This window comes from Phalacrocorax carbo, chromosome 12 (assembly GCF_963921805.1).
Source record: "Phalacrocorax carbo chromosome 12, bPhaCar2.1, whole genome shotgun sequence".
NCBI lineage: Eukaryota > Metazoa > Chordata > Aves > Suliformes > Phalacrocoracidae > Phalacrocorax > Phalacrocorax carbo.
Window position 1 is genome coordinate 2,236,856 of NC_087524.1, and position 16,605 is coordinate 2,253,460.

The following is a 16,605-nucleotide window of genomic DNA, read 5'->3' on the forward strand; positions in this document are numbered from 1 at the left end:
CCCAAGAGGTAGTCAGCTGAAGACAGAGGACTGATTTTGTTTAATTAATTAACATCAAGTAACAGCTATTCCTGCTTTCAATGAGAGATGCTGGAAGTCATGTACAATTACACAATACGTTGGTTCCAGGCATCATGCTGGTCTCCTCCCAGCTTTCTTCCCATACACTTGTTCATCATCCCATCTGCTGTGACAGCACATCCCAGCAGAGCTGGGAACTGGATAGCTGAACTGACATGCATTTCAAAATAACCATAAAAAAAATTCTAAAAAAAGAAAACTTGTTATTTTTAACATCTTATCATTGATCCGGTTAATGCCATGGCTTTATACATAGTTATATGACCACAAGTAAAGAGGCAATGACCTTGCAGCATGGGAAAAAGCAGAGGAGGGGGAATGCTGGGGACTGGGTTTTATTAAGCCAGCTTTACCACTAAAGTCAACATTGTGCCTAAACTAAACCCTCGGTCTCTGGGCTTGTTCTTTACCCATACTGAGGGGAGTGTGGTCAGAACCTTCACAGAATCGCAGAACAGCTGGGGTTGGAAGGGACGTCTTGAGGTCATCTTGCCCAACCTCTGAGCTCAAGCAGGGTCGCAATAAACAAGTTACCCAGGACCATGTCCAGATGGGTTTTGAATATCTCTCTTCATGGAGATTCCACCACCTCTCCAGGCAACCTCGTTCCAGAGCTTCCGCCTTGCACAAGCAAATGTATCACCACTTCGTCTCGCTGTCTTAAGCTAGAGTCTTCACCACGTGAAGACCACCAGTCATAATGGGGTGCCACTGATTTACATCAGCTATAAGTCTGTCCCCTACTTTATTTTCTTTCACTCCAAGTTTCTCACTAGTATTTGAAACTGCAAATTCAGCCCTAGTTCAGCTGCAGGCTCGTGCTGTCCATCTGGGATCACATCTTAAGTTTGCTCACAGAAGGTAGTGCCTTTGAACTATTTATTGACATTTAGGCCTAACTTGCAAGATTCAATGCTTCCTTACAACAGCAGCTTTTGTTTGGTGGAGGTATCTCACTGGGCAACGCTGAACGTATAACTGCATGACATTGACTTCAAAACCTAAGAGAGAATAGATTTTTTTCACTAATATATGAACAAAAGCTCAATGACAAACAGTGTCATTGGGAATCTCTTTGGTCAACTGCCCTTTTAAGACCTGTTACTTGTTGCTTTATTTCATGTCCTTGCAAATACCTTCATGATTAAAAGTGTGGTGGTATTTTCTGCTTGGCCTTTTGTATTTGTCAAAGACCTTTTCCAGTTGGGGACAACATGAAATCACAGGTCTCATTCGCCAGGGTATTCTGGTGCAGGGACATGGCAGCCAACAGCAGGAGTGAAGGTCATGTCCGGTACTTTCACAACAGAAGGACAGTGATTTCCTTCATTACTTTGAGGTGATCATCCCTGCAGCTGCTTGAGCAGTGCTACACCTGAACCTTTAGGGAATGGACTGCATGCATCAGACCAGCAAAACATTAGCTTATCTTTTCTTCTGCTGGGGTCTTATTTTTTTTTTTAAATCAATTTTTTTTCTTAAGCTGCCCTGATTAGATACTACCAATATCATTAAGCTAAATTGGTTCCTTGGGAGATGTCCCAGTTAAATAGCTATCCTAATTAAGCACATCCTGATTAAGCAGAAGATCCTATAATTATAATAATAGCATGTAATAAAAACTGGCCCATAGTTTTATTCAGACAGAAAGCATTTTGCAAGCCTTATTTACAGGAACCACTTTATCCAGAATTGAAAGACAACTAGCTCTTGGGTGAAACACTACATCTGTTTAACAATGTTCAGTAGAACTAAACAGTCTTTCAGAGCAGGAAATGAAAAATACTGCACCATACTGACAATGCAGACAATATTAGGTACGAATGCAAAAGGTACATGGCATGTAATTTGGATGAGATTTTTGACTGCTCTCAGTATAATTGGTGCAGTATTTACATCTGCTGCAAGTGAGCACAAAAGTGCACACAAAAGTGCGTTTTATAGAAGCTTCTAGCAAAGGTTTAGTATCGAACTTAAAAGAAGGAAAAGTACCCCATGTTTAACTTTCACTGTATAAGTTCTGAAAAAATATCTCATTCCTATAGCGACTCCATGGAGTTTTCTCAGCTTAAAATACCGAGGAGAGTGTAGCACAAGCAGCCAGGTACAGTCTAGTATAAGTACTAACGGGAGTAAACTGGCAAGTCCATTTTCTCCAGTGAGCTGTAAAGCTGTGATCCTGACCTTCTGTAGTCCTTGCAAGTGTATGGCATGCTTTGAGTGCTGCTGTGCCAGGGTTAATTCCTGCTGCGTGTTTTGGACGCCGCTCGTGTTCCAGCTTGCATAATTGTATCCAGCTGACTCAGTTCCTCTCTGGACCACAGTGAAGTACGACAGCCTCATTTTCAGGTTGTCCTGTACGACACTGTAAAGATGATGTTAAGTAACTCTCAGCAAGTAATGAGAGTTGGATAAACAACTCTGAACAAACATATTTAGTTGTTAAAATTACTTTTTTGCCTCAGTGACAAAAGAGCAGAAACAAGGGGTCAACATGAAGCTCAAGCGCTCAGAAGTGTTGGCTGCTAAAAACTGAGTGAATACATGTGTCAGCAGCCTTTACGGAAAAATTTGTAAAGTCCACCACAAACCATTATTCCAGTGAGGATGCACAACGACTCTCTACATCTCTCCTAATTGTCCTGCCATTGTCACATCTGAGCGCTGCAGAGATATTACCACAGATGTTCATTCAATATTAGTTCAATATTGGGTGGACGTGGAGTCTAAGCTACGTACCATAACCCTAAGAAGCAGAGCCTGACCCCTGCACAGACTCAGGAATATTTATAATGCTGGTGCACAAGGTGCACTGAGGTGCCGCTCTCCACAACACCAAGGTAGATGCCGGAGTCCCTCTTCTGAGGTACCACTACAAGCTACTACAGCATCCTTTGAAGAAATCAATGGTTACTGGTGCTACTAGATGACGACAGAATGCTACCCTTCCAGCAGCACAGCGAGCTCATAAGATGAGGCAGCTCTGAGAAGGGCAAAGGCAAGCTAAGGATGTGCAGAGCGACACAGCTGCAGTACCCGACAGAGGGTCGCTGCGCAAGGACCTCATGCAGAATAGTTACTCACATTGAGGAAAGATCTACAGAAACAGGACAAGCTGCAAAGGAAGATTATTAGGATCAGAGAAACAGCCAATCTATGTACGAAAAATGACTAAAAGAGCTTTGCTATACAGGCTGCAATTGCTATTTCTCCCTGCATCAGGCAAAATAAATCAGAGAAAGAAAAGGCAGGTTGGGTAAAGAGGCAGCATTAGCATGAAAACAGGCTAATGCAGGGCTTGAAACTGGAACACTTTAATTAAGGTACTTCCCAACCATATTACCTTTAAGAATAAAGTCTGGTCAGCCAGTAAGGGTTTACCTGGTGCTGTAGCAGATGATAGCTGTGGACCAGCTCTTACAGCCCTATGCTCTGCTGCCAGGTAGTTGTTATATCAGACTGACCACTGCAGTCTCAATGCCAGCCATTCCTGAAGGCTCCTCACTTTATCCCAGCCTGCCAAGTCACTAACCCCTCCATGCCCTGCTATGCCTTTGCATGATACACAAAGAAAAACAATTTTGCAGACGCTACCTGCAGGCAAGCTTCCCCAAGATGCCATTACCTTGGGATACCCTTCTTTTTAAGGAACCAGCACAAATCTTTTAGCAGTTCACAGCAGTACAACAATCACTCCCTGTTCCCCTGAGATAAGGGCAAGAAATTTTTCTCTTTGGATAGAAACATACCTTGAAGCTTCCAGATCACCAGATAAATATTTCTATAAGCAACAACTGTCTCAGAATAAGACACACACACAAAAAAAATTAAAGAACTTTTAGTTAGAGCTCCTACAATAATCACTCAATGGGGAAATAGAGCTAAGCTTCAGTAATAAAGGTAACACAAACTTACTGCCTCTTCTCAAACCCACCTTCCCCAGGAGCCCCATGTCCAGCCCCTTAAATAGCATGAATGAAGGGCAAGTCTTCTGGGCCCCTCCCTATCAATTAACCCTCAACTAATTATATTGGATTGGATTTACATGAAATTTGATTATCTCACCTCTCCATGATGTCTCAGCTGGTGATTTTATACCCAGGTGCTCCTGATACACTTCAATCAAGGTGCTTCCTGATTTTATTACTTTTTTTCCAGCATTAAAGATAGTAAAAGTGCATCGTACTTAAAAAGCTACTTTCTGCCAAGCGTGGGGCAATTTTTTGCAAGCATTAATAAAGCCTCACAACAATCTTGAAAGCAGGGCAAAGGTTATGATAGATGAAGTGGCAGCTACCCCAGTAGGGGAGGCTGGAAGAATGTTTTATTTTAAAAAGCCTATTTCCAGGCAGTCAGGACTTGCCCAGCCTTTGGGATTTAACATCTGGTTGAATTTAAAAACAGATTTTTCAGCTGCTGTAAAGCAGCAGAGCACCATCAGAGTCAGTGAAACAGGCTTCACTTCTGTGACTGGAAATGGCTTCTGCAACCCTACAAAGTCATTATCATGGGGGGATCTGGGCCAAAGCTCAGTCCCCATCCAGGCCTACCCAATTTTGAACCATCCTGAAGTACACTGAGGAGGTTATTTCATTCTTTTTTTTACTGAGGCATCCTGAATTGAGAGTTCAGGCATGAACAAACGGGCTGTTTTTCCTACACATACGTCATGAAGTGCATCCACGTTACAAATAATTTGTGTTCTGTCAAAATAGTGATCCTTCTCCACCTACCGTAAGTTGAGATCTGCTCAGATTTCCATTCCTAAGTGATTCCGTGACTGCTGAGAATTCTGTTCTTACGTCAGGATTTTGTTTTCAAAGGAACCTCATAATTTGGAAGTAGCCTTAAATAGTGCTGTCCCGTATTCATGAGAACCTGCTGTTTTTTTCTCTAAACAAGATTTTGTCACAGTCTAAAGATCAAAGTTTGTTTGCGTCTAACAGTACCACTCTTGTAGGATGGACAAAGGCTAATGTTTCCATTATTATATTACAAAAGACATTATGCAGGCCCTGTTTTCTTCAACAGGCCTTCTGTTAAATTGTAAGAGCTTGGCAATTTGAGGTGAATTTTCCTGCCTGCCTTACACACCTTTGGAAAGTGGGGCTTCCTTCCTCCATGGGCTGTGACAAAAATGCTGCTATTATTATAGCGGTTGTCTTGGGAAAAGGTGTGAAAGAGTAGAAACTTTACTTCTGAACTGAAACCTCAGCCAGCATGAACTGGGCTTCCTGTTTGTTTTCCAGTGACCTGGGTTCAGATTTTGGGAGGCCTGGTGCGAGGCGAGCTGCAGGTGGCAGGGCTAGGTTGGTGCTCGTGGTTCTGCTCCTGCTCATGCAGGCCGAGTGACTGGGTGCTGATTTAGCTTAACAGTCTCCAACCAGTGCTGCCTCTGTGGATCGTCTCTGCCAGGAGGACTGACAGACATCTGGAGTTTATGAACTAGTCACACTACGTATGTTACTAGTATTACCGGTCTCACAAACGAGACCCTAAGACACCCACAATTAATCTATCAGTTTTTTAAAAAAACATCTGGTGTACCCAGAAAACACCAATATCTTCTGATGACGTTGCCTGGGCTGTGTCAGAGCAGAGGTAGAAGCAGAATTCATACTGCATAACTACCCAGCCTCTGCCCTAAACAACAACACGCGGGAACCACGAACTGGAGGCGCTGAGCCCTCACAGCATGGTCAAGACTGCAGAGTGGGAAACCCCTCCCAGGACTGCGTCCCGGTATTCACATGCAAATCATTTAGGCCTGTAGAAGTAAAAATCTTGTGTTGCGTATGTTTATAGGGCAGAGATAGAACGCAATCTATAGGAAAAGCAGGACCCAGGTAGTGACCTGCCAGAGCTTGCACTGGCAGATCCTTCTGGAGGGTCCCTTGAGAGTGCTGTGATTCAGCGTCTACTTCTATTTAGTATGACAAGCACTTTGTACACATACCTGTATTTATTATTAGAGGTGCTTAGCCTCCACACCTCTTATTAAAGTCAATAGGAAAAAAAGTTTTGTGCAGCTCTCTGCTCCGACCATAGACCATGATCTCGAGAAGATGTTAACTGGACCCCAGCAACCCAAGTGAACTTCAACAAAAATCCATGGTGCTCAGTCCTAGCATTGAATTTGACCAGACAAAGCAGCTACCAGGATGGGAGCCCAGACAAGCTGGGATGTTAGTAAATCCTTTAAAGTGAGCTATTTCTGGGGTAAGGTTTCAGTTTCCTTTGCACACAATATCAAGGCCTCGTTGATAACCGCATGTTAAACCCAACAAGAAATATGAGCGGGTTTTTTCAGCTGGCTTATTCTAGAGGAAAATGGGAAATATTTTAAGTGTTGCAAGTTTAGTTTGAACATCTTGACCCCTGGGATTACTTAGCCTTTAGCCTAGATGTAATAACTTTACCCTGCCCTCAAGACAGAAATGTTGTGCTTGGCAGGATGTCTGTCTCAGCACAAACTTTTGAGACTTCAGAATATAATGTCTCTGCTGAGCATCAGGTGAGGGGAGTGTCATAACAAGTGCTATAACAATGATTAGTGGGACAACCTCCCTCGTTAAACCGACTCACAAACAAGTATTTTTAAAGATAATTTTGGCTTCTCTTTAAAAGGCCGCTGGCTCTTGCAAAGTAGGACCTGCGGTGGTGTTAAACGCGGTCAGCAACTCACGAAACCTGCAGGCTATCTATCATACATCATACAGGCTATATATCATACAGCTATCTAACTGGCGCGTGGGAGGGGGTCTTGCTGGTTATTTGTTACATTTTCACCTTATCGGGTAGCTTCACATGTCAGGTCCTTACAGGTCACCTTTGCATGGGAGGAAAAAGGAAAGCATAACTCACTTTGTTTATACATTATACACAAGTCCTTGAGAAGGGTTGGTTGCAAACACATTAGATTTGGGAGTTATGTGAGACAGTCCAAATATCAAAACTCGATTCCCAGGGAGCAACAAGCCTCAGGAGCTGGTCCCGAGTAGGTAGAAAGGCAGATCATGTCTCAGCTCTATCCAACGGGGCGGCAGGTTCCTTCAGAGCTCAAACTCCATTGCCTGAGTCCGGGAACATGAAAAACCAAACAAAGCTGTACCATGTGGTGAATCCTGCCCTGTATGTTTTGTAAAAATTACTTACCTTCCAGCAGACTTGGGGTCTGCCAAAACCTCCGGTTCTAGGAAATGAGGATTTCAGTTTACCCAGAGCACAGAGAGCACCGGAACAGTGACAGCACAAACTTCCACTTTCCTGATATTGCTGCTGGTCTTACCCTGAGAACAGGATTCAGACCTACCTTTTCTTGGTCCCTGTGACACTCATGCCCCCTTAGGACCAATTCTGATGAAAGCTGTTTAGAGACTGCAAATATTTACCTGTACCCAGAATAAAAGAGGGAAACGCAGTTGCGGAGTACCAGCCTTGGGCCCAGGAAGATGTGATTTTGTTCCTTGCAGCATCACAGGTTTCCTGTGTGACAACAGGCACAGCCAAGCCCTGCTGTAGGGAATAGCAACAGCCCCACATTCACTCAGCTCTGTACTCTAACATGGGGGTGAAACGTAACAGCACTTCACACACACAAGGAAGTATTCAGATACCACAATAAAGGTCTTGTGTGAATACTTCAAAGTATCAGCAAGAGGTGTTTGTTCTGCATGATTATCATCAGGACATCCAAAACTCACTGCACCAGATTTATTTGTCAGCAAGACCCAGTCATAAATACATGATGCCTTTCAAGCACTGTGACATTCCCTTCCTGCAGATGGCTGGAAATGTTCTTAGATACAATATTTGCAATTAGCTTGCTGATGAAATTAGTGCTCTGAAATGGTTAGTTTTATAGATGCCCATGTTGCTCCCTCTGTGGCTATTGTGGCTTTAACCTCTTTGAGACCTAGGCTGAGAGCACTTTCTCAGGACTGCAATACTGAGAGCACAGGTCAGAAAGAAACATAGCCCAGCACAAGCAGAGAGGAGGTGGAGTTCCCAGGTGGGCGATTTGCCTGGGGCTCTGACAAACTGCATCCTGATCCCTGCTCCACTGCTGACCCGAACCGGTCATTCACCTCTGCTTCTGTCTCAGCAAAATGCAGGCAGTGTTACTGCCTTCCAGCCCTCCTGCCCCTGGCAGAGGACATGCCATAGGAGAGCTCAGGGTCATCAGCGTTCCCAGTGGCCAGTTCTGGCACCCCCTTTTTGCATGAGGAATCATCATTCCTGACATATGCAGCCCTGCCCCTCTCATTTACCCACCAGGAGGGTTTGGGGCATGTGTTCAAAACGTTCAGGAAAAATCCCTCCGACTACTGCCCTTGAATTCTCCCAGGAGAACCACCCTGGTGCACACGCTGCTGAGGACCCCTTGCCTGCAGACTGGAGGTGCCTCAGTGATGGAAAAGAATCCATCAGGAATGGATTCATGGGTCACATCAGGTGTCTCAGGAGGTCCCATACATCCAGGGCACAGTTGCTTCAACCCACTTTGCCACTGTTCACTGCTTTGTGCCATTGAGATGTGCAAGAGCAGAATCTCTTCCATTGGAAGCAACCAGGAAATGCAGAATTTAATGGAGGTTGGATTCCTACTCTTTTTGTACCTAAGCCCATCAAGGTCTCAGGCTGATTTTCACCTTTCACTGACAATAAAGTAATTTGCTCATAACAAACAGCTTCTCATCTGAAAGAGGACTGGCATGAATCATAGCGGAGGCATGAATCAAAGCGGACTGGTAGGAAAAGCTGACGCTCGTTTTTGAACACTGCATTATGCCCTGATTAACTGGCAGTGGCTTATGGCTCTATCAATAGGATACGCTCCCTGGAAGAATGACACATTTCTGAGAAATCCTCAGCAGACCCAAGCATGTCTTATTGATGAGCTAGGAGAAAATAATCTGGGTCTTGTTACAAACCTGAGGTTTAAATCAGTTTTGCTGGAAGGTCTGACAGTCTTTTTGATTATGGCTTTTCTCCAAAATAAAGTAAATTTCCCCTGAGGCAAATGATTTATTTACAGCACTAGCCAGCATCTCAGGAGACCTGTACTCTCTCCTTGGTTCTGCTTCAGACACCATGGGTGATCCTGGACAAGACATGTTGAAAAGGTTTCTTATGCCTGCAGAGCTGGAGTCTCATTTTTAAAAGCACCTTTACGGCGGCGATGCCAAAACCCAAGGAAGGCAATCAATCCGGTGGGCTGAGGGGCATGGCCCTCCCCTCCCCTCCGTCCACCCCGCTGATTCCCCTGTAGCAGTACCGGCAGCCTGATGACCGAACCAGGGCAGGGGGCTGAGCTGGCAGGGAAGGAAGGGGGCAGCTTTGTTATTCCTGAGCTGAAGTAAAGGCTCCCTGCCTGCCAAAGAGGATTTCTCCCTGGCCTTGGCTATGATCTCAGGCTAAGCTGATGCAATTCCCTTCCCAGGCAAAGAAGTGTTAAGCTAGTTTTTTGCTGTTAGGGCTGGCATCTGGTCAGACAAGGCCTGGGAGCAGCAACAGGCAAGAGTACATGGTTGGGAGCAGGGAAGGGGAGCGGAACACCTTGCCTTCACCATCAGTCAGCTGTTCAGTTGGGTCAGGCAACCCCTTGCAACAAATTTGCAGCCTCGGGCTACAAACATCAAAAGTTCACTGCTGATTTGTCCCCAGAACCAACCCATCACCAAGTCAGGTAGGTGCCAAGTAAAGGAAGCACATCAGGTCTTCTATGGCAGCAAGTGGCTAGCTCAGCAGCTAAACCTGTATCACTACATCACATCCTAAACCACCTGGTTTCCCCTTGGCTATATCTACCACCTGTTCAATACATCGTGTGATTTTTCTATTTAAACTCAGCCTCGGAGCAGGAGCTTCCCCTTAACGCGCACTTGCGCAATGCCTAGCGCCACGGGGAGCTGATCCTAACTGTATGCCTAGAGATCATAACTCCTCTTTAAGTAGACTCACAAAAATGAAAAGCATTTAACTTCTGCCAACGATCCTGGCTATCCAGTAGTGCTCCCTCTTCACCGCAGTATTTGCAGACCTACTTTGGAGAACTTTTCCATCTTCTCCTGTTTCCTGCAGGGGTATTATCTGTGCTTGTGAGGATTCAATTAATGCCATTGATGTGGAATGTTGTTCCATTCATCACCGGCCGCTGCATCTAATGAATAGGATAATCTAATTCTCCCCAAATAAATATGACACCAAATTAAAAGAGTTCATAAACAGCCTCCAAAATGGAGGAGGTTTGTTTCAATTTATTGCCTTTTAAATTGCACTGGATCCCTCAAGTACCAACCTAGCTATAAACAAGTCAGCGACTGAGTTTGAAATTTATTATCACTAATGTTTGCCTTTATTTATACTAGAATTGAGTATTAGCATTAGCTGGAAGAACAGCAAAAGGAAGGTCATCCAAATGCCACAGTTTTTAACCACAATTTTCCTAAACTAGAGAGAGAGCTTTAAGGCACAATATATTCTGGACAATTATTTTTGCTGTGTTTACTGTCACTGAAACATCTTACAAAGTGGTTATGACCTATCATTAGGACCATATGAAAAGTTCACCAGGAAACTAGAAAAAAAGTAGTAATGACTACTGGGTACTTGGCTAGTTTAGGAAGAGATTTCTCTCCCTATCTTCCAGCAAAAACCAAACCAACATTTCTTCCATCATTTTGCCAGGTATCATTTTATCTGGGACTCGGCTGTTAGAAAAATTATTACTTAAGTGAAGACAGATGATCTTGTCAAGCTTTTCTTTGAATCTAGCCTGGTTTTCAGTCTCCTAGGTTGTCTGACCAACCTTTCCAGAATACACAGCAGGAAAGGAGATAATTAGCGTGGCTGTGGATTTCTTACACGCTGATATCGATGAAAGAGGAAGAAAAAGGACCTGTAGACTTAGTATGGTGCTTACAAAGTATATCCTATTGGGTCACCAGTTTCTTAACTGTGGACAATATCTGGTGCTTCAGAAGAAACTGATCTTGTGCTTTACTGCTTGAAAAGCCTATTTATTTAACAGCTTCTATCACAGAATCTGAACACTTCCCTGAAATTAATCAATTTAGTCTCATTACACAGTCCCAGGAAGTAAAGGTCTGTCTCTGCCTGGCTTTTACAGTTGGCACATTACTCATGGTAACGCAGCTCTGGCTTAGAAATCCAGAGCTACCATGTCTACAGAGCAGAAAACTGCCTTGTGCAGGGATTTTCTCTGAGTCCCAGAAGCATGGCAAGCAGTCAGGAATAAGTGCATTCATCACAGAATCATAGACTCATAGAATAGTTTGGGTTGGAAGGGACCTTTAGAGCCCATCCAGTCCAACCCCTGCAGCGAGCAGGGACATCTGCAACTAGATCAGGTCGCTCAGAGCCCCGTCCAGCCTGGCCTGGAATATTTCCAGGGATGGGGCATTGACCACCTCTCTGGGCAACCTGTGCCAGTGCTTCACCACCCTCATAGTAAAAAAATTTCTTCCTTAGATCTAGTCTAAATCTACCCTCTTTTACTTTAAAACCATGACCCCTTGTCCTGTCACCACAGGCCCCATCTTTCTTACAAGTCCCCTTTAAGGATTGAAAGGCCAAACAAGGTTTCCCTGGAGCCTTCTCATTTATGTAATGATTTTCAAAGACTGCAGGACATTTTTCATTTCAGCCCTGGACTCAGCCCTTAATACTCCATGTGTATGGCATGGACTCCGAGACCTTTTTCTCCCTTCCCTGCAAGGAGAGAGCTAAGGATGAGATGGTGACTGCACGGGGTTAATCATGAGATCCTGTTGTATTTAAGCAGTAATTTCTTGAATAAATATGAATGGTTGATATGACCTTAGGGAAAACAGTAGCTCTGTTTATTTAGTAAGGCATCTTTGTTTGAGCCTAGGATACCAGAGTATTGAGTGAATATTCTAGTATTTTGGGTTAGGGAAAAAGAATTATAAATAGCTAATAAACTTGTGAACAATAAGCTGTGTTTGGAATTGTTCAGCACAGCGTGTGAATAAGTTTCTGCACCTTCCTTTTGCTACTCTTCTGCTGCAGACTAGAAAGCTGACCATGACTTAGCATTTCGTACAAAAGTGTTTCATCTTCATGTGTCATAGTTGCTTCCTAGCAAAGTAACACGGTAAGGTTAGGGTGAAACCCTGGAAACTGTGGAAAGGCAAGGCTAAGTGGCTAACGCAGGAAGGGAGCAAATCTGTTGGGTCATCCTGATATGCTTCATAAACTTTGAACAAGAAGTCCTGGCAAGGCTAGGCGTTGACATCAGCTGTACTCTTCCTATTTCTTCTTGTCTAGACCTTTTGAGATCTGTTTAAACTCAGAATTTAGCCGCCACAACACTGATCTCTGTTGGAGAAGATTGCTAGTGACATTTAAAGCAACGACTTTTCCCTCCCTTCTGAAGAACATCAGCCTTTACTATGGCTAAAATAACAAGGGATCTTTCAGCTCAGTGGCTAAACCAAGGAACTGAAGGGGAAACTGTGGTTCTTTGGCTTAAACTAAAATAGAAATGTAGGAGACATTTTAGAAAGTAAAAACAATATTGTAAGGCAAACTGAAATATTTGACCTTCTCCCCTCTGAAATGTCATGTTTCAGCTTCACATTAATGAAACCTTTTAATAATTGTTTTTCAGCTTGAAACAATTCTTAAAATAAAGTTACCATTTTAAAATCAATACTTGGAAATGTTGACTTTCATTTTTCCCTTGTTTTTTCTGCCTGACATTCATGTATAAGCTCAGTTAAATTTCATTTATATCCACTAAATACCATTTTACAGTGAATATACAACTGTCAGTAACATTTTGCCCAGTGCTGACTGTGATTCTACGCTTCCCTAGAACATTGCTACACATGACTCAGTTCCTGCTTGGACTGTAACTCAATTTCAGAGCTCACCATCATCTATAACTCCAAAGAGCAATTTCAGCTGAAATCCTAAATTGAATTACATATTTCTATTGCATTGCTCACTATTTATTAATAATATTGTGCCTACAACATATCCTGTTCTTCATTACCACAGAGAGAACAGTACTGGTTCCTCTGTGTGATCCAGAGCTATTTATTTCTCCAAATGTTAGATCTCTGCATGTAGAGAGTCTACAGACATCTGCATTCTTTCGTAATAAGTACTTTTATCTAGCCAGCAATGCAGAAAAGGTTTCTTGGGACTATAAAACCACTTGGATGTATCCATGTGCTTAATGTGTTGCGGGAAAATATCACTATATGCATTCTTCTAGTTTCAAAGAAATACTAAGTATTACGGGATAAAGTCCCTGGGAGCTTTGACCTCCCATACCAATGACACCCTTAAGTCTCAGGCACACAGCTTTCCATCAGAAATGCCGGTCCTAAGCCTCCAGCTGACACCGGCAGTCCAAGGCACGATGCTGACACACCATGGCTAATTAAGGTTTGGGACAGGAAGGGAAACTGGGAAAACAGAAGCACAGCTTGAACAAATCACACATTCCTCCAAACAGAGAGGAACCCGGGTCCCCAGGGCTGACTCTGTCATCTTCTGGGAGGACGGTCAGATATAAAACCTAAAGTGCAGGAATTTTTTCCTGCAGCCTAACATAAGGTTCTAAAGTAAACAGCAAATTCTCTACCGATAATTTCTTGGAACCGCAGGGATGAGCCCTTTGGGTTCAAATGGATGACACCAGAGGACTGAATGACAACTACTTACAAGGCCACTATTGTTTGCAGCAATGGAGTGATGGAGAATTGGAGTGACCGTCTTGTTTACACGCGGTCTGAGGAGAAGAGGTCACTGCACTGCATCAAACAAAACATCTCTGAGCTGCTGCAGTATCGCAGGCATGGGCATGCGCTGCACTTATCGACCCAACCACGAAAGAACTGAAGAGTCTTTGGAGACGTCTTGGGCATTCGGGTTCAGGGCAGAAGTTGAAGGAAAGCCTGTTATGTCTTTGGCACAGTCCCATCTTCGTATCTTACAGTTTGGTACTATCTTCCCTGGAAGGGAGATACCATCCAATAGGTCCCAAGGAGTATCTACAATTTTGTCATCAGATGGCCACCTTGCCAGCAAAATGGGCATCTTCAAGGAAGCCAGGCAATAAGCCACAATATTAGGAGACTCAATTATCCTATCTGGATGCCTGGGGCAAGCAGTATTTCTTCATTGCAGCACATTACATTAATAAATCAACACTAAAGTACCATTAATTAAAGAATTTAAGAATTAACTTAAGAATAAAAATTAATCAGCAGTTTCCATTCAGAAAGGCTCTCATCTACCCAGCAATGAGGATGCTCTCCTGTCGAGCTTCCCTTCAGCCCATCCCAGAGCAACTAATGGGGCCAACCATGCCAGCATGACCCACCTCCCCTTCCCCTGGGCCACACACTGTGCTGTCCTGCGTCTTAGCAAACCCACCCTCCGCTCTGAAGAGAAGAACTGCTGTCTGTGTTGCCCCACTAGTGTGCCAGCCCCAGCTCAACAGCCTGCACCACCCAGGGGTCCCTCCGTGTGCTGCTGGGGAAACCATAGAGAACCAGGAACATCCTTCTCAGATGATTTCTGTCCCCTCAAAATATGTTCCTAATCACAGGGAGATGAGAGAAAGATGTCCCGCTTTGCTCAACTAAGATATTTGCTCTGCTCTTCTTCCACTTCCGACAGGAACAACTCTGTTTAAGCTCAGTTTGAATGCTTAAATAGATTTTATAAAAAAATTACTCCAAGCTGTTGCAAAATAGAAATGCGGATGAAGCCAGATCATTGGAAAAGATCCAATCTTTTCTTCTCCCCAGAAGTCACAGTGATGAGATACCTCTTAAGCAGAGCCTTTGCTTGCCTGTGGCTGGCCACTGCCTGGGGGGTCCTGTGGCCAGCATCTGGGTTTCAGGCCACATCTGCACTGGGAGAATTAAGCAACACTGTACCAAGTCCGCTTTCTCCGGAATGGGAGCCTTCAGGGGTTAAACATGATTTATGCGGATTGGCATCATACCTGGAATAGATTTTTGTTGGTTTTCCCAGGTGTCAGGAGCAGCGCTAGTAGCTGGAGTCAACTGTTCCTGTGTACACTTGGGTGTGAGCTGAGCAGAGAGCGAAGGTACCTGCGCCCCGCCACGCTGCCCGTTAGCACGGCTCCTGCTGTGAGCGCCGCGCCGCGGGGAGGGACGGCGGGGTGGCATTAATGCAGTCCCTGGAGACTCCCAGCAGACAGGTTTTCCTGCAGCACAGGAGGTGGGAAAAGGCTGGCACGCAGGCAGCAGGTGGCCTGCACCAGTCCTGTGCATTTTTTACATTGCCCCTCTTACCTTTTCCTTGCTGAGTGTTTATCTTGATTTTTGTGCTATAGTATCATGTTAATTAAACTGTGAATGAATAGAAAGGCCCTAAGTCAATATTTGCGTTAGGAAAAGACTGGTTAGAACAGCTTAGGAATTGATTCCGCTTTATTAAAGCGCCTGTTCACCCAGGGAACATTTTAGCAGCAATCAATAGGTAATTAAATCTTTATTGATGTTTTACAATTGTTTTGTTTCCCAGCAATTATGGTGATAGAATCAGCTTCCCTTGGTTGTTCCTCCTTCCCAGCTTTACTACTGATCTCCTGTGAGCCTATCGCCAATCCACCTTACATCTCCCAGGCTGTTATTAATAAACTGGGACCACAATCACACCGAAACAGCTCCAGTCCTAACCCACCGTGCTAAGCACAGGCCAACAGGGAAAGCCAACCTCTGAGCTGAATAGCCTGATAACAGCAGCATCAGGAGCTCTGAGACAATAAAAGCACAAAAGTTTCGGTAAACTAAAACATCTTTGAAGAGCTGAGCTTTCATTAGGCTTTCTAGTCAGATTTTAAGTCCCTCAAAGCTGGGATCACTTCTCACTCACTGTCTGTCCAAGTGGAGGAGACGCAGATGTGATGGGTACAACTGTATAAATCATTCACACTCCCTGCTTAGGCTGTTACAAATTCCCATTTGCCGTCTCCTAACCAATACCAGAAAAAATAAATTAAAAAAAAAAAAAGAGGGAATGGCTTATATTTTCACTAAAGCCTCACCACAGAGATCTGGTCAGAGGGGAGCATTTCTGCAGAGCTGCTCAGGCACACCAGAGCTAAGGGGCTTGCAGGAGAGGCCCCAAACTGGGGTCGCGAAGGGGATACCTGCCGGCAAACGCACCCCTTCGTTCCAGATTTTAAAAACAGCTGGGAGGGACCGCATGCATCGTTTCAAGGGGAGCAAATCGCCCCACGCCGTGCCTGCCCCGCAGCCCTCCCGCCGCAGCCCTGGCCCGTCCCCGAGGCGTTTGGGCGCCGGGTGCGGGGCCGGGGGTCCGTGAGCTCCCCGCCGCCGTCCCGGCTGTCGCGCACAAGGTGGTGGTGTGAGCCCGGCTTTCCCCGCAGCCGGCGTCCCAACCCCGTCCTAGCGTGCCTCGGCCTAGCAATCAGCGTCTGAACCTGCCCTTGAGCAAAGCCGGGGGAAGGCTGAGCATCACTGTCGATGA